The sequence below is a fragment of the Athene cunicularia genome (assembly GCF_003259725.1).
Source record: "Athene cunicularia isolate RWA chromosome Z unlocalized genomic scaffold, athCun1 chrZ_part3, whole genome shotgun sequence".
NCBI classification, from domain to species: Eukaryota; Metazoa; Chordata; class Aves; order Strigiformes; family Strigidae; genus Athene; species Athene cunicularia.
The window spans coordinates 6,055,036-6,070,091 of NW_020799144.1; positions in this window are offsets into that span (position 1 = coordinate 6,055,036).

Consider the following 15,056-nt stretch of genomic DNA (forward strand, 5'->3'; position numbering starts at 1 on the left):
ACACTGGGTAAAGAACCATGGTTTGGGGACAACACTTCAAGATATCAAAAAACTGTTTACTACACATGAGTATAAAAAAATAAAATGAGTCTATTAAACCTACTTTTTAGTACATAACAACTAAAGAGAGGCAATGGACTCTTGACAATGCCAATTAAATAATTAAAGTCAGGTAGAATCATATTTTAGCATCTGATCTCTGGCTGCATCTGGCTAAAGGATCAGATGTAGAGTCTGATGCATGATCCAGATGCATTAATTTTTTTCCCTCATTTTTCTCAAGTAAAGACAGGCTTATTCCAAAAGGAATTATCACTCCCAAAAGTTAAAGAATTATCTCTGACTGTTGCAGGCCTTGCAGTAATAAAATAGTTATTGGGCAAAATTGATAACTGTGGTCCAAATGGTGTTACCCTGGAAAGGACCTGCCTTTATTTGTTAAAGTGGCATCTTTATAAAGGTAGGTGATACCCTTGTCACTGCTTTCTGGAGGACTTCAATAGCACCACTTTTACTTCTGCTTTTTTTTATTGCAGAACAAGGGGTCATTTTATAGCACTGTCCAGTTTTATCCACGTAGTTTTGGTGTGGTTTTATTATCAGTACCCACTGCTGCTTGCACTGTACTCGCTGGTACAGCTCAGGAAAACAGGAGGATGACACTTCTTTAACTGGCTTCCAGTATTACTGTTGGTTTTGACTGTCCTTTTCCATTTTGTATTTCTGGTACACAGGTGGGATGTTTTGCACTCTGTGTATCTGCAAGATAGAATTAACCTTCCAGAAATTAACAAAATAAATCTGTACTCTTTTTTTGTTTTGGTTTGGGTTTTTTAATGGACTTTATGAAAGTGAATATGTCAGTGACTTCCAATGGTTATTAGAAATCAGCAAGCTTATGCAGTCATGTCTATTTCCTTAAGACGTTAAGCTTATTTTAGCATGCAGTTAACTCCCAACATCTACTATGACTGTGAAGGTTAGGAAATGACTGACCAAAGTAATATTTCTTTTTGATGTTCTGGTGATATTTCAGAATTATTTTAGAGAACAGGGAGAAAACACTGTTTTTTGTGCAGGATGAAATATCCTTGTCAGTTGTAAGAGAACAAACTTTCCAGTACTAATCAAGCACTTGGATCTACACAAGAAGTACACTGCTGTCACCAAATCCAAAAATAATATTGAGCAAAGTCTTTACAGAGCAAATGTAGTATTTTTTTAAATTTCACTGAATTTTCCCAAGGATGAGTTTGTTTTAATGTAACCTGAGTCAAGAACTCTCCATGCAGCAGCATCTGTGGTTTTCCTTTCCCTGAGGGGTAGCTAGAATGGACCAAGAGTGGCAGCCCAAGATCATTAGTCCTTCCCTGCCCTGTGTCCATGTTGTACACACACATACACAAATGTACCAAGAACATGTGTGGTAGTTGGCAGAGATTTTGCAGTAAGAGGACATTGATTGCTGAAGAGAAATTTCTGAGCAACATTATCCTACAACTAAAAAATATCCCAAAGAAACCTTCTCTGAAGAAGATATATCCTGCAGTTAAAAATCTCTTGGAGTGAAGACAACAAATAATGTAAATATTAAATAAGATACAAGTCACACATTGGGGCTTATTTTGATAGTAAGCTTGCTAAGAAAGTAGGAAATGTCTAATTGGTAGTAGTTTCTTTGTTAAGGGATGTGCTGTTGTCCTGGTTCAACTAGGATAGGGTTAAGTTTCCCCAGCAGAGAGAGAGGGGGAAGGGATCTCCAGCCTCGTTATTCATACCATGCTGATGTCAGGTCCAGGGGCGGGAAACTTTGATTTTACTTTCTCTTTGACTTTTTGGTGGCAGTACCCACGCGTCGGCTTTGTTCCCTGACCATTTAGCGGTATTTCTCTGTGTATCGTTTGTCTTGTTCACTGTTAATGCTGTTTATTGTTGTTATCATTGCCACTGTTGTTGTTCAGATTGTTTATCACACTGTTGTCTTCAGTTTCTTCTTATTTTAACCCGGGTTTGTGCCTCACTGCCAGCCCGACCGGCTGAGAGTGGGGGAGGGACAACGGCAACGTGCTCTCCAGTCCCGGCAGGGCTTAAACCACGGCAGCTATAGAGAACTATGCACTTTTGGGTCATAAAATAGTAGGTCTCTCTAGACATTTCCACACATTAGTTGTCAAAGGACTCCATAAAGCATGTAAGATCCAGTGAAGACAGCCTTTGGATACAATTTTTTTTCACCTAATTCCTAACAGGCTAAGGAAAGGGACATTTTATTCCTCGTTTCAGGTGGCTTTGGATGTGGTTTGCTGGAGGCACTACCTTTTCTTCCATCCTTTTTTTGGGTTCTCTGTGGAATGTGTTGAAATTTGGTTTTGAATCTTATAAATATGAGCACCTTTTTCTTTGTTGTTGTTAATTTAATCTTATGTCAATGTCCAGATTTTCAGTCTGGCCAAGGAAAAGCCCATAGACTTCCTCTTTTATACCAACATCTGTGCTCTGTCAACTTTACCACCAGGATAAATGCAATCATCCTTGTAAGTCTTTAAAAACCACACATTATCTGAAGTATCTTAGGACTAACACTTTCATTTTCTCCAAAGACTGCCAGGGTCTCTGAATGCCCTGTGCAGTGTTTCAGTGTCCACCACCAGACCTTAGCTGGAGGTTCAGGGGCTAGAGAAAAAGAAAATCTCAAATATGAGGATGACTTTGTGGTGAACAGGATATCACTGTAATGGACTCAGGACTGAGGGCTCTGGTGCTGACAGCAGAAGACAAGCTATCAGCAGGAAACTGGTAATAGCTTTCTACTGTGGCTACTTTTAAAACAGTATACAGAAGAGCATGCAGGGAAGAGAAGAGACATATACAGGGAAAGGGAGTTACAGAGATACTAACAGGGTGCTCAGACAAAAGATCAAATTCACATATGATACGTTTGAGGGGATTTTTCCTACAGCTCTGTTCTGTCTGCAGTAAAAATGTACAATTGGATCACTGGTATTGCTGATCACTCTTTCAGGTTTTTAGTCAAGGGGCTCAGTGCACTCTGCAATTATTTAATAAAGCTCTAGAAAATTCATTGGGTGGTGTGGATATGTAGATGAAGCTTATCGACACTTCACAAAGTGGAAAACTTGAGTGGTTTGAGTCAATGACTCACTGAGAATATAACCTTGAGCTCTATCTTTTCTAGGCCTAAGCATGCTTTTTTGTTATTATTGTCGTATCAAATGCAAATCACCAAAGCTTATTCAAAAGGAAGTAGCAGTCATTATACTAATGGGGAAATCAGCAACCTGTTCTTCCAAAACACAGAAGTATGAGAGAGGAGAATTAGAAAATGTCAGTGCCAGGACATCTCAAGGTCCAAGGATTCGTGGGTGGCAGGAGTATCAGGTGTCCTCTGCAGTGGCAGGGCAGGACCTGGCAGCCAAGACCACCCCACTGCCCCATCCAAGGAGCAGAGCAAGTTGGGGGGCACCAGGGGCAGCTCCAGGCACCTCCATGCCAGAGGGTTGATAGCAATCCAGGAGGAGGATAGGCAGGGACATCTATGGGTCCCCATAAATAGTCATCCTGGCATGCTGACATCATTAAAGAAATTTTTTAAATGAATGCTCCATTTTGACTTTTCCTTTGAAGTGATGGGGGCCTTAAGAGATGTGATCTAGTACAGTAACTTGAAAATGAAAAATTCTGTTTCCTGTCTGGTCAACTGAAACATTTCATTTAGCCTGAAATGGAACAAAATATTTTGTCTTGAGTCAACAAAATATTTTGTGTTCATACAAATAATTTTTTTTGTTTCAATTTTTTCAGCTAAAATACCCCAAAAAATCCATTATTCGTAGTGTTTTAGTTTTTCTCCTCTGTCTGCCAAACTACATTGTTTATAATACGCCAAACTACATTATTTATAATAATTTAAATTAAATTATGTAACACATTATGGCATACTAGCACTCTGCCATTTCTTTATGGCTTGCTTTCATTACTGACCTTGGCCGGACTGGAATTACCAACTGAAAGTACAGTATTTACCATCTTTTGATTTATCTAGGCTTCAAATCAGAGTTTTTGCACATAGCTATTGAATCATCTGAATAAAATAACAAAATTTAAGACGAAATTACCTTAACTTTGGGGGTTTTAATGTACTTTTATTTGTATTATGATAATGTTTGAGTCCAAATAATGAACCAAGTATCCAGAATACCGGCTGCTCGCAGAATAATTCCTAAAGCTAGTATTTCCCACTCAAACAAATGCTCCAGACCTTTTAAGTAATTAAGACAAGAACAGGAGATTATTATGTGGTTATTTGTATGCTTCCCAGAATTGCTGCAGAAATGGTATGGAATGGTTTTGAAATTTGTTGTCTGGACTCTTAGACTGAAGAATACTTATCCTCAAAGTCATGCACGCTTTATTAGGTTTATATCAAAATGTGTAGATATGAGTGCCAACCAGATTCAAAGTTTTCTGACTTAACAAATCCCAGAGTTTAAATATGATTAGGTAGTATTAGGGTCCCCATAGATTAAAAACATTCATAAATTCTATTTCTGCAAACATCAGGCCAGCTAATCTGGGATCTACTGCACTGCCATTTTAAATCAATTTAAATGTTTTCACTTGGGCTGAACCAGAGCAGAATAAAACCTTTCAGAAGCCCTGTCTTCAATTAAGGTTGAGTTTCTGCAGGGTTTGCATATAAGATTAAATGGGGGCTTTCTTCCTTCTGATTAACATCAAAAGTCTTGAGACTCTAACCCCAACTTTTGTGAACAAGACATGAACAAGGCATGGAAAGATTTCTACCATATTGAAAAAGCATGCACACTTATATCACTTCTTTTGGGGTATAAACACATCAACCAAAATGGAGAGCTCAAGGGAATTTGAAGGTTGCTCTTTGATAATCTTTGTTTTGATTTGAAGCTTCAAATAAAACATTCCTTCTGCAGTTTGAAATGGTTAAGAAAGAAAATTTTGTCTTTAACCCATATTTAAATGTTTATGAATGACTTTAAAAGAAGGTGAGGAGATTGTCTCGGTGGGTATTCTCAGTCTGCATTAAAAATTTAATAGAACACTCATATTCATATTCCAACACTTCACAATATCATCTCTGTATCATAATATTTTGAAGTCACCTAGTGAATGATTATGATTAGAAAGATGTATGTAATGCTGGTTTGTTTGAAAAAGAAAAGAAAAAAAAAAGGAACAAAGCTTCAGAAAGTGTTAATGGAGCACTAAAAAATCATCTTCTATTTGAGTGTGGTACACTCTAGCCCTAACAATAAAGAACCACCCCATGTGAAAGTGATAACACAGTTAGCTTGCTGCTGAAGGGAAAATGGTGTGATTTCTGACACCAGTTGTACAGGAGCTTAGTGCCAGAGATTTGTAAACCAGTTTAAATTCTGCTCTCGAACTGGCTTAACAATCAAGAGAAAACCAGTACCATTTATTATTTAAGCAAAAAGTTTTATGTTTGAACAGTAAAATTCTTTTTCTGCGTGGTAAAATAGGTGGAAGAATTGTTTAGAGCAGTTTGAGGAGAAATAAGAGATAATGGGATAAAATTCAGTAAAAGAAGGGAGGATGAAAAACAGACAAAATGTGTAACTGTAGACATTTAGAATACAAAATAGTTTATGGAAAGTGGGGGAGAAACTGGAGCACTGGCTTCATCACATTTAGGCTAGATAGAGTAGCTGGAAATATTCTGCACAGTATAGTTCTCTCTGAACTGTAAGGGAGTTGATATATTCTTTAGTAAGTCTGGGACTTGCTTCATGTCTTTAAACTTTGTTTTCAGTCCCAAGATCAACAAATGTTTCATCAGCTTTGGCAATTTGTTGAACTGGGGAGATTTCTCTCTTCTAAATGCTCCATGTTCATGCATATGGTGTCAGCATTACAGAGAAGCCCTTAATATGGTCCAAGCTTTAGATTAAACACTGTTTAATGCTCATTGTTGCTTAATCTCTCAGAATGAGATTTTCAAAATGATATAGCCCCAGAATTTTAAAGTAAATTTAGTGTTTAATTTCCCAGGACTATGCTCAAAATCTCTTTTTAGGTGCAGTGACAGTTACAAGTGGCCCTGACAAACTACAAGGTTGGGCTCAATCCTGTCCTCTGATCCACCTGCAGATAGACAAAGCCTATCCTTGTCTATTAAAGCTCTTCCTTCATGTGGGGCAAGGAGGTTAGCAAAAAGACGTTTTAACATACAGTTTGGTAATCTGGGTGATGGAATAAATAACTGTGAGGTATATCCTTCTACATCAGCAAATACTGACATTCTGTCTTTCTTACTGTGGTCATTTTAATTCATCATGGCCATTTTGCCTTGCAGAAATCTGTGCTGGTCATTCAGGATCTTAAGTCCAAACCATTTAGATTTTTGAAAATTTACCTTAATGTGTCTGGTTCTTTGAATCCTCCAATGTTAGGGTTTTTTTTTTTTTTTTTTTTTTTTATGGACAAATACAGAATTTCTCAGGAATGCTTTTAATAGATGTGGGACTCATGCAGAAGACAGATTTCAGAAGAAAAGCAATTTTTCTTGTTGCTTTTCAAGTTTTTGGTGATCTCCCAACAGGATGAATTACAAAGTGGTTTTGTTTTGGTTTGCTGTGTTTTTCGAACATGTACATTGCAGAAACTTGTCTCTCGCCTTAATTATTACCACTTAACATACTCAAATGTGCTGTCTTCCACACAGAGCACTGGAAAAAAGGTATTACAGATGCTGTAAATGGTGCTTTTAATGATCAAAGAATCACAGTAGGTTCTCATTATTTTTACTCCTCCATTGGACCTTTTATACTACACATACATATTTTTAACTTTTTATGGCAGAGTCTTGCTCTGCCATTGTATTCATGGCTTTGCAAATCACTTAAGCAGGTGTTCTCCTTTCATGGTGGAGGACTCTCTGTGAACAAATTTAAACATTTGTTATGTTAATGATCATTAAATCTTTCAGGATAAATATGTTCCACTTGTTTTTCACCATTCTTGGAATCCTTGCTTGGGATACTCTTTTGTTGTAGATCAAAATGAAGACACCAACATTTTCAGCCTCCCCGTCGTGATTAGTATCTTTTCACTGTGAAATGCCCCAGATTTCTCATATGTGTGTTACTCCCACAAATTAGATGTTAGGCAATTATGATCCACTGGAAGGTCAAACCTGAAGCTTTTGCCATGGGTAGGACTCTTAAGAGAAGGCTTCTTACCTTTGTGTTCACTGGACAATACAAGAAAGTGCCTCCAGACTTGTGAAATATTTTGTTGATTATTTTTACACACCTGCTTTCAGTTGCAACTGGAAACTGTAGCTGCTGTGTAAAGAGGACAAGCACATTATTTAAGAGTAGGGATGGAGTGTTTCTCTGAATTTTAATATTGAATTTGTTTGCTTCTCAAATGAAGAGCTGTGAGTAAAGGAGAACAACTTGTTCTAGTCAAAGTTTAATTGTCGTCTCCCCTGTTACATTCCTCTTTAATTATTTTACCTCTGTTTGGATTTGGCATGTGAATATTTGCTACATTCTCCTGCGTATAAAATTAGTCTCACTATTACATTATTCTCCGTGGTAATGAGATAATACTTAATGAAAGGCAGAATCCATTTTGACAGGTCCCTGAACATGGAACTACATACTGACTCATGCGTGAGTCAGAGATATATTCAGGTAGAGGTTTTCAGAGGTACGGCTGGATGTTTTGGGTTGGAAATCATGTACTGAAGAGGGATGCATTTGAACGTTTTAGCTTCCCACAGGTAAAGAGTATACTCAGATGAGGTTTATGGAGACTCTGCACCTCTTTCTGGAAGGAATATTTATCATCACAGAGGCTGTAAGGGGACAGTGAAGGTAGTAAAGACATATTGGAGAGGGAATTTTTTTTTAATCCTTTTCCGAATTCTGTACGGTAACTTTTCTTCATTTCCATTAGTTCAGCCATTGCCATGGCAATGAAGACACAGTGAGCCTGATCCCTCTCTATTATTCTGTTGTGGATTATTTGCACTATAATGGTCAGGGCAGAGCAAATTAGGAAACAGTGGTGCCCCTAGATGTCTTCTGTAGCACATAGTGAACTGTCCCACATAATGAGTATCAGTGGTCCAAAGCACATCCTCCCAGAGTGGTGGAATTGCTGACCTCCCCTTTTCCCTCTCCTCAGGGGTCACCATGTTATAGGGAACAGCCCTCTGAAAGGCAGGAGAAAAGAGAGGAGAGCAAGTGCTTCCCTCTCCAGGCTGGGCTTCTGTCAGATCTGAGCTTCCCTGTATGACAAGGTAGGCACGTGTATAAAGCTGGGTATCTGGCAAAGCGGAAGTGCAGACTCTCCATATCCACTGCCCACTCCTGATAGTGAATTCCCCCTACCAAACAAAACCTCTCTTCTAGGAGATGCTAAGGCTGTCCTGGGATCAGGTGCAACCACTGTGGCCTGTTCAATAGAGGAGAAACCTGCCCACTGTGCCAGCATCTTATGCAAGAGCACCAATCATCTCTTGTGTCACAGCAGCAATGAAAGAGTGGGAAGGAAATTGAAAAAAAATCCCTTCTAAGGTTTTATGCACAAAGCAACCCTTTTCTCTTGTGTCTGGCAAGACAAAAACCATCATCTAAATGCATCTCTGTACCAACAGTCTCCTACCAACAGTGAGGAGCAATATATATGATTCATTGTCACTTAAGAGTATGCAATGCAGCAAACCAAAATAACAGAATGAATCCTTCTGAAAAGCCAAATTTCCTGCCACTTTTCTCAAAGCTGTCAAGTCCTTTTCCCACTAGTAAGATTATACAAAGTCATTATTTATGGAGCTGGTAAGTACTGTTTTCTAACCATAGACACACTCAAGAGGAAAATGTAGTTTCTTCAAACACCAATTTCCTTCACCTTCTCTGTTTCCTGTTGTTCAGATAAGAAATACTTTTATGCAAGGCTCAAAATATTTTTTCTAAATACATAGATATATATTACATTGTGTCTGAAAAAATTCTCAGATTTGGTAGCATGTCTTGTTACAACACAGAGGAAATGCAGAAAAGACTGGGGAACAGTAGAGAGTGGTGACCTTTGGGCAAGCAGGGAAGGGAAAGGGAAAATCTATGGAGGCATTGTGAATTAATCCAGAGAGGAGCTGTCAGCAAGCTGTTTTCCATCACCCATCTATTCTCTGAATGCAGCTATGATTTGTTTAAATATTTTGTGTAACTGTAACAGCATCACACATGTCAACACACACAAAGAGCTATGTTTATGGTTCATCTATGACTAATATGTCCATGATTTGCTAAGCCAGGGAACAGCCTTCCAGTTCCAAGGTGTTCAAGACAATCATGGAGGTAAGTATGCAATACCCTTCACCTTGTTCTGTTGATGGAAGTGGTGGTTGCCACTGGGTAAAGGAAAGCTTGCTTCTGTCTTAATCCATACACCCTGCCATCTCCAACAAAACAAGAACACTGTAATGCTCCTGGCCATTTCAGACTCCTGGCAGGTTCTGCCAGACCCCATTCGCACAGTGGAAATGAGGGGGTAAAAGCCCAGCATAAGCACACCACAATAACGAATGCCAGAGCCAGGAAGGAACAAGAGAGAGGCAGCAATTACAACAGCAACAAAATGTCAAAGGGAACAAGTTTGAAACAAAACAAAAATAGGTCAGGCTTTATCTTTATGGGAGTCTGCAACAATTTAAGTGACATCTGAAAGAAGTTTTATTTGAATTGCTCCAGGCACTGTGTTATTTGGCAGTGGATTGTTTCTCCAGTCAGATTTTAATTCTGTCCTGTTTTCCAAACCTTCAAAAGACATCCCTCTAGGAGCATTTTCAGAAATAGCAGCTGTTGGGTTGAAGTCAGGAACAGCCACAAAGTGTCTTGCCTCAAAATGGATGGGGCTGCGTATGAGTCGATCCCTGCAATGTGTGATGCTGGTACAAGGACATGGTTATTTCACGGTGCCATGTTCCTCAGTCCATTAGACGATATCTTTGCAAAATCAAGTTTTTACTGTGTATTTTCAAGGACCATTTTTGCCTTCAATGCTCTGTAGCCAGTGGCTTATAGACTGTTTTGCAGTGAATATTCTTTGAATGCACAAATATGTCTGCAAAGTCAGGGTCTTGAAAATAATTATTATAGTTCTGATGGTGCTTCCTTTATACAGCAAACCTTTTTATGGAGGGAAAAAATGGACTCTGGTTTGGATTACAGTTTATCACTAACCAATGTGTTACTTTCATTTTTTATTACAGTTTGTATGTAATTAATATACAATACAAAGTCCTGAAACTATTGAAAATTAAGGTAAGCTTACATGTCTTACACAGGGCCAGGACTTCACTCCTTGTTGATCTAATATACCCACTGTCTCCACATTAATAATCTTGGTTTCATTTCCACACATAATTTTTTTTCTTTTTTACCCAAGGTTTTCTGTCCTTTCTGACTGGAATAGGAACATTCTTTTGAACTAGAATTGCTGAAAAATGTAAATATGATGTCTCTTCCTTTATAATCTCCCAACTCAATATCCTTGTTACTTGATTAGCAAACTCTGCTAGCATGTGCCTTCTCCTCACTCAGTGTGCTTTCTTTGGGAAAGGCTGAGCAGAGAAGAGTGCTATCATTTTATGCCTTCCATTAGTTTAAAAAAATGCTTTATCCTTTTTGTCGCCTAACCAGCAGCCCATAATTCATTAACTTACAGTAAAAAGCTAATTAGAGGGATACTTTTTTCACCTCTGTAATGCAGTTGCAAACTTAACTCCATTAAGACAGATAAAACAAGAAGATGAATGTATAGCATTGACTGAGAACAAAAATATGGGAGAGGAAGTGTACTGACTGCTATTTGTTTATGTTGGTGACTGCAGTGCATTACTTGCTTTTGACCCGCTTCACATCTTTCTCTGCTCTAAATAGTTTCTAGTACCTGATGGCAATCACTGATATTTCAGATTTTACAGCCCCCTTGTCAGGAGATAAAGCTATCCAGCAGAAAAGCCAAATAATCTTGGCAACAGAAATGCTCCTCTTCCTCATAGGCAAAGAAAATCTCAGCAGTACAAAAGGCTCCATTTGAATGAACAAGTCCTGTGTGACCCTCTCTGTGGTAGTACTGCATACTCTAACCCATTAAAGGAGATAAATTATGTTTTCTGAGATGAACTATAAATCTTCCTTTACATTCATTCTGTGTGGTATGTAATAAATGTTTAAAAAATTTCCACGTACATTCACACATTCACCCATCATACCACTACAGACTTTGTCATGGTCTACAAAGTAAGTTATCATGTTTTTAGAAGGTCTTTATAATTCTTTCTTTTTTCCCAAAAAAAGGGACATAAATACTTTTTTTATGGTCTACAAGGTGTTCAGCTTTTTAGAAGGTCCTTATATTTATTTTTTTATTTGGGGTTTCTTTAAAAAAAAAAAAAAAGATAATGACGAAGCATTTAGAGAGTTTAAAAATATATCTTTTAAGGAGTATTTTTCTGTGCTGCTACAGGTACTATGTAACATATATATATGTATATAAACATTACATATGTATTTACAGAATCTCCCTTCCTCTTTGTCACATACATGACAATTGCCATTCTCCCACAAAAAAAAAAAAAAAAAATCATAATCAAAAAGTCCTTGCAATATTTTAAAAGCCTACCCAAATAAGAAGTCAATCACAGAATCACAGCTCGTTATCATAATCCTCCATAAATGAGGCTAATTAGTCTTCTGCCTTTCTGTATAATATGACATTCCTTCTGTTGCTCAGAATCTTGCCAGGCTTTTCCTCTTAACAATTTCTTTAGATTTTTGTAGAATAAAAAGGATTGGATGAAAAAAATATACGACCTAATTTAATATCTTGGAAACCAGAAACATTACCTCTTTTTTCTCTCTCTCTGTCTTAATTATTCCTTCTTTTTCCCAGTTCATTTCAATTAAGAACATTACTCAGCACCAGTACACTCCTACCTGCAAAACTGTGCCTGCATCTGGTGAAATGCAACGTCCTGGCGGAGTGATTATGCACCTCTCCCTGGTCTGACAAATGTTAGTATCCTAAACTCAAATGTCACTTCAAACCATATGGGCCTTTATGTTCCTAGAAAATAGGTTTGATAGTTTCTTTTGATAGCTCCCAAACCTGTGAAATTTAATTATGTACTTGACCATTGGAAAATGTATTGGCACAAGCCCATGAGGAATTGGGGAACCTGAGCTGACTGTTCCACAGTTATTGCTAGATATCTGTTCTCAGACAGAGGTTGCCTTCCAGCTAAATCTTAAAGAAAGCTGTATAGTTATACTTAAGTTTTGTCCTATGGATAACTAACTGGTGATGCATACAACTTTTTTAGGACAGTCCTTCATGGCAGACTGGTAACTTCCACTAAGGGAACTCATTTTAGGGGCTCTTTTCACTATTTATCTTCCTAAGATGCTATTTCAATAGTTCTTCTTTCTAAGCAATTCAAGCCTTTTAGTTTTTAATTGTTTCCACCTTTTCCTCTTCCCAAAGCAATCCTGAAGAAAGGCATGCCTGCAAAGAAAGCAGAATTGCTAGGAAATGTTACAGTTTGTTGCTGTAGTAAGTTTATGCATGTGCATGACACATGCTTTCCCCTGACAACTGCTGTCATATCTGCTCAGTTTGATAGTCAAAATAATGATTTTATTACACTGTGCTTTGCAGACTAATCTGAATTTAGGAGAACCAAACTGACGTTATTTGCTTTGTGCAACATCACCACTATCAAGATACTACAAAACATGTTCAATTTCAGCAACTATTATGGCTGTTGAAGATGTAAGAGGCTGATAGAAGGCAGCTTGACTTTGACTAATCTAAACTGCCCCTGTAGGGCTTATATTAGCTGAAAAAACATAACAGTGAATTCAGGGAAGCTCTGTGTACAGCACATACACAATATGCCATTTCACTAACTTTTCTTCTTAAATTAAAATTATATATTAAATATTTGCTGTAAAATAAATAGGTTTTTCATATGCTATTCAGAATTCAGAGTTAACTCATTTATGTAGCAAATATCACTAAGGTTTATATTAATTTCCTTTTAAAAATTTTTTGTTGTAGGGAAAAGCTAGCTCTTTTTCAGTGGCAGACTTTCCTATTGTTAAGGTGCACATTCAAAATGGGCACTTTGGGGCACTTTTCCTGCAGATTCATAGAAAGGAAAGCAGGAATCCAGCTAGGAGGGAAAATGAAATGGGGAAGTGTGCTTATGAAGATGTGCCTGAAAAATTCTTGTGACAAGAATTTGCTTCTTGCACAATCACAATTCCAACTTTTTTTTTTTTTTTACAGAAACCACTCAATTCTTATGATAAATTAGAGTCTGGAAAATTTTATCTTGTCACTCTGGGTTAATCAGTGCAAACATTGATCTAAATGCAACACTTCAGTGTTACTGAGCTACCTGAAACAAGACAGAGAATCATCTGTGGGATAGCAGGGTTCTCGAGGGCTTGAATATGTCTCTTTCATCTTGTTACTGTAAGACATAATATAGATGCCTACTTTGCTATCTCCCAACCCCATTAACAAATTCATCCCAGTAAGAGAGGGATGCTTTTCGATGTCATTTTAGTAAATTATATTAAGAATCTTTGATAGTAAATGAAGGGGGTATCAACTATCAGTGTCTTGAGACTGCTTTTATAAAGAATAAAAGAAGAATCTCTGAGTGATCCTATATGAGATATCAAAGGGGACTGTTCCAAACCAGTAGAGGATCATAGGAAAGAGATGAAATAGGGAAATGGCAGCTTCTATTTCCTAAACTACAACAGAGAGCTACTTTCAAATGACACCTAGGACTGCTTAATGCATCCCAGTCTTTCACTGAAACACATCCGTGAAATGTGCCATAATATGCATGGGGACTTGTTTGTTTGTTTACCTTCTAACTTCATTCATTTCACCTACTTGGAGGAATCAAGACCTGGAATATGGGAAAGCAGATGACCTGAAATATGATTAAATCAGTAGCTTCCTGAGAATGAACTCAATATTTTAGCTTGCTGCTACTTGGCAATTAAGAAAAATGTGGCCATGGCATTATTTTGAAAAACTCAGTCAGTATCAAATACCATTTACCTTGCCTTCAGATTAGAGAAATTGATGCATTTGTTTCTTTTCTGCACTATTTTCCAGCTGAAAAACCTTCTCTTCCTAGCTATCAGCAGTGTCACTTCCCCTTTTCCTTGTGACGGGTTTCTACTCCTTATTTTGAAACAGAGGTGCTAATTAATCTTCCCACATTCAAGCACTGCAAACATATTTCAATTTCAAATGAGATAAGACCCACGCTTGAAACTCCCACACTTACAATTTTAGATAGCTTTGTACCACATATTGTAACTGGCCTGAATTTTCTTCATGACATTGACATTATCAACAATGAGCTTGTAAAGTTTTATATCTAATAGGCAGCCTCTACATAATAGCTCACCAACTCATATGGGAGTTAGAGAGTTGGAAATGTACAAGAAAGAGAAAATTAAGAAAAACAATTAGTGTTAGCCTGCATACTGGGCTCCTGCTTTTCAATATTCACATACATTAGCCTATTCAGATGCACACCACTCACTCCATTTTGCCAAATCTGCAGGACTGTCATGCCTCATTGAATTATTTACTCAGTTATTTATTTAACTCATATTTAATGCCAAGAGGCACAAACTGAAGTGCAGGAAATTCCATTGAAACAGAAGAAATTTATTTTTTTTTCTCTGAAGTTGATTGAGCACTGGAGCATGTTGCCCAGAGAGGTTGTGTATTCTCCATCCTTGGAGAAACTCAGAACCCAACTGGACATTGTTTTGGGCAACCTTGATCATCCTCTGAGCAGGAGGTAGGACAAGTTGATCTATAGAGGTGTCTGTGATGTGAATTATGTTATTTGCTGAATGAGTTCCAGGCTGACTTCAGGGTCTTGTTGGCATGTTTTTAAGCTTCTGAAGACTATAACAGAA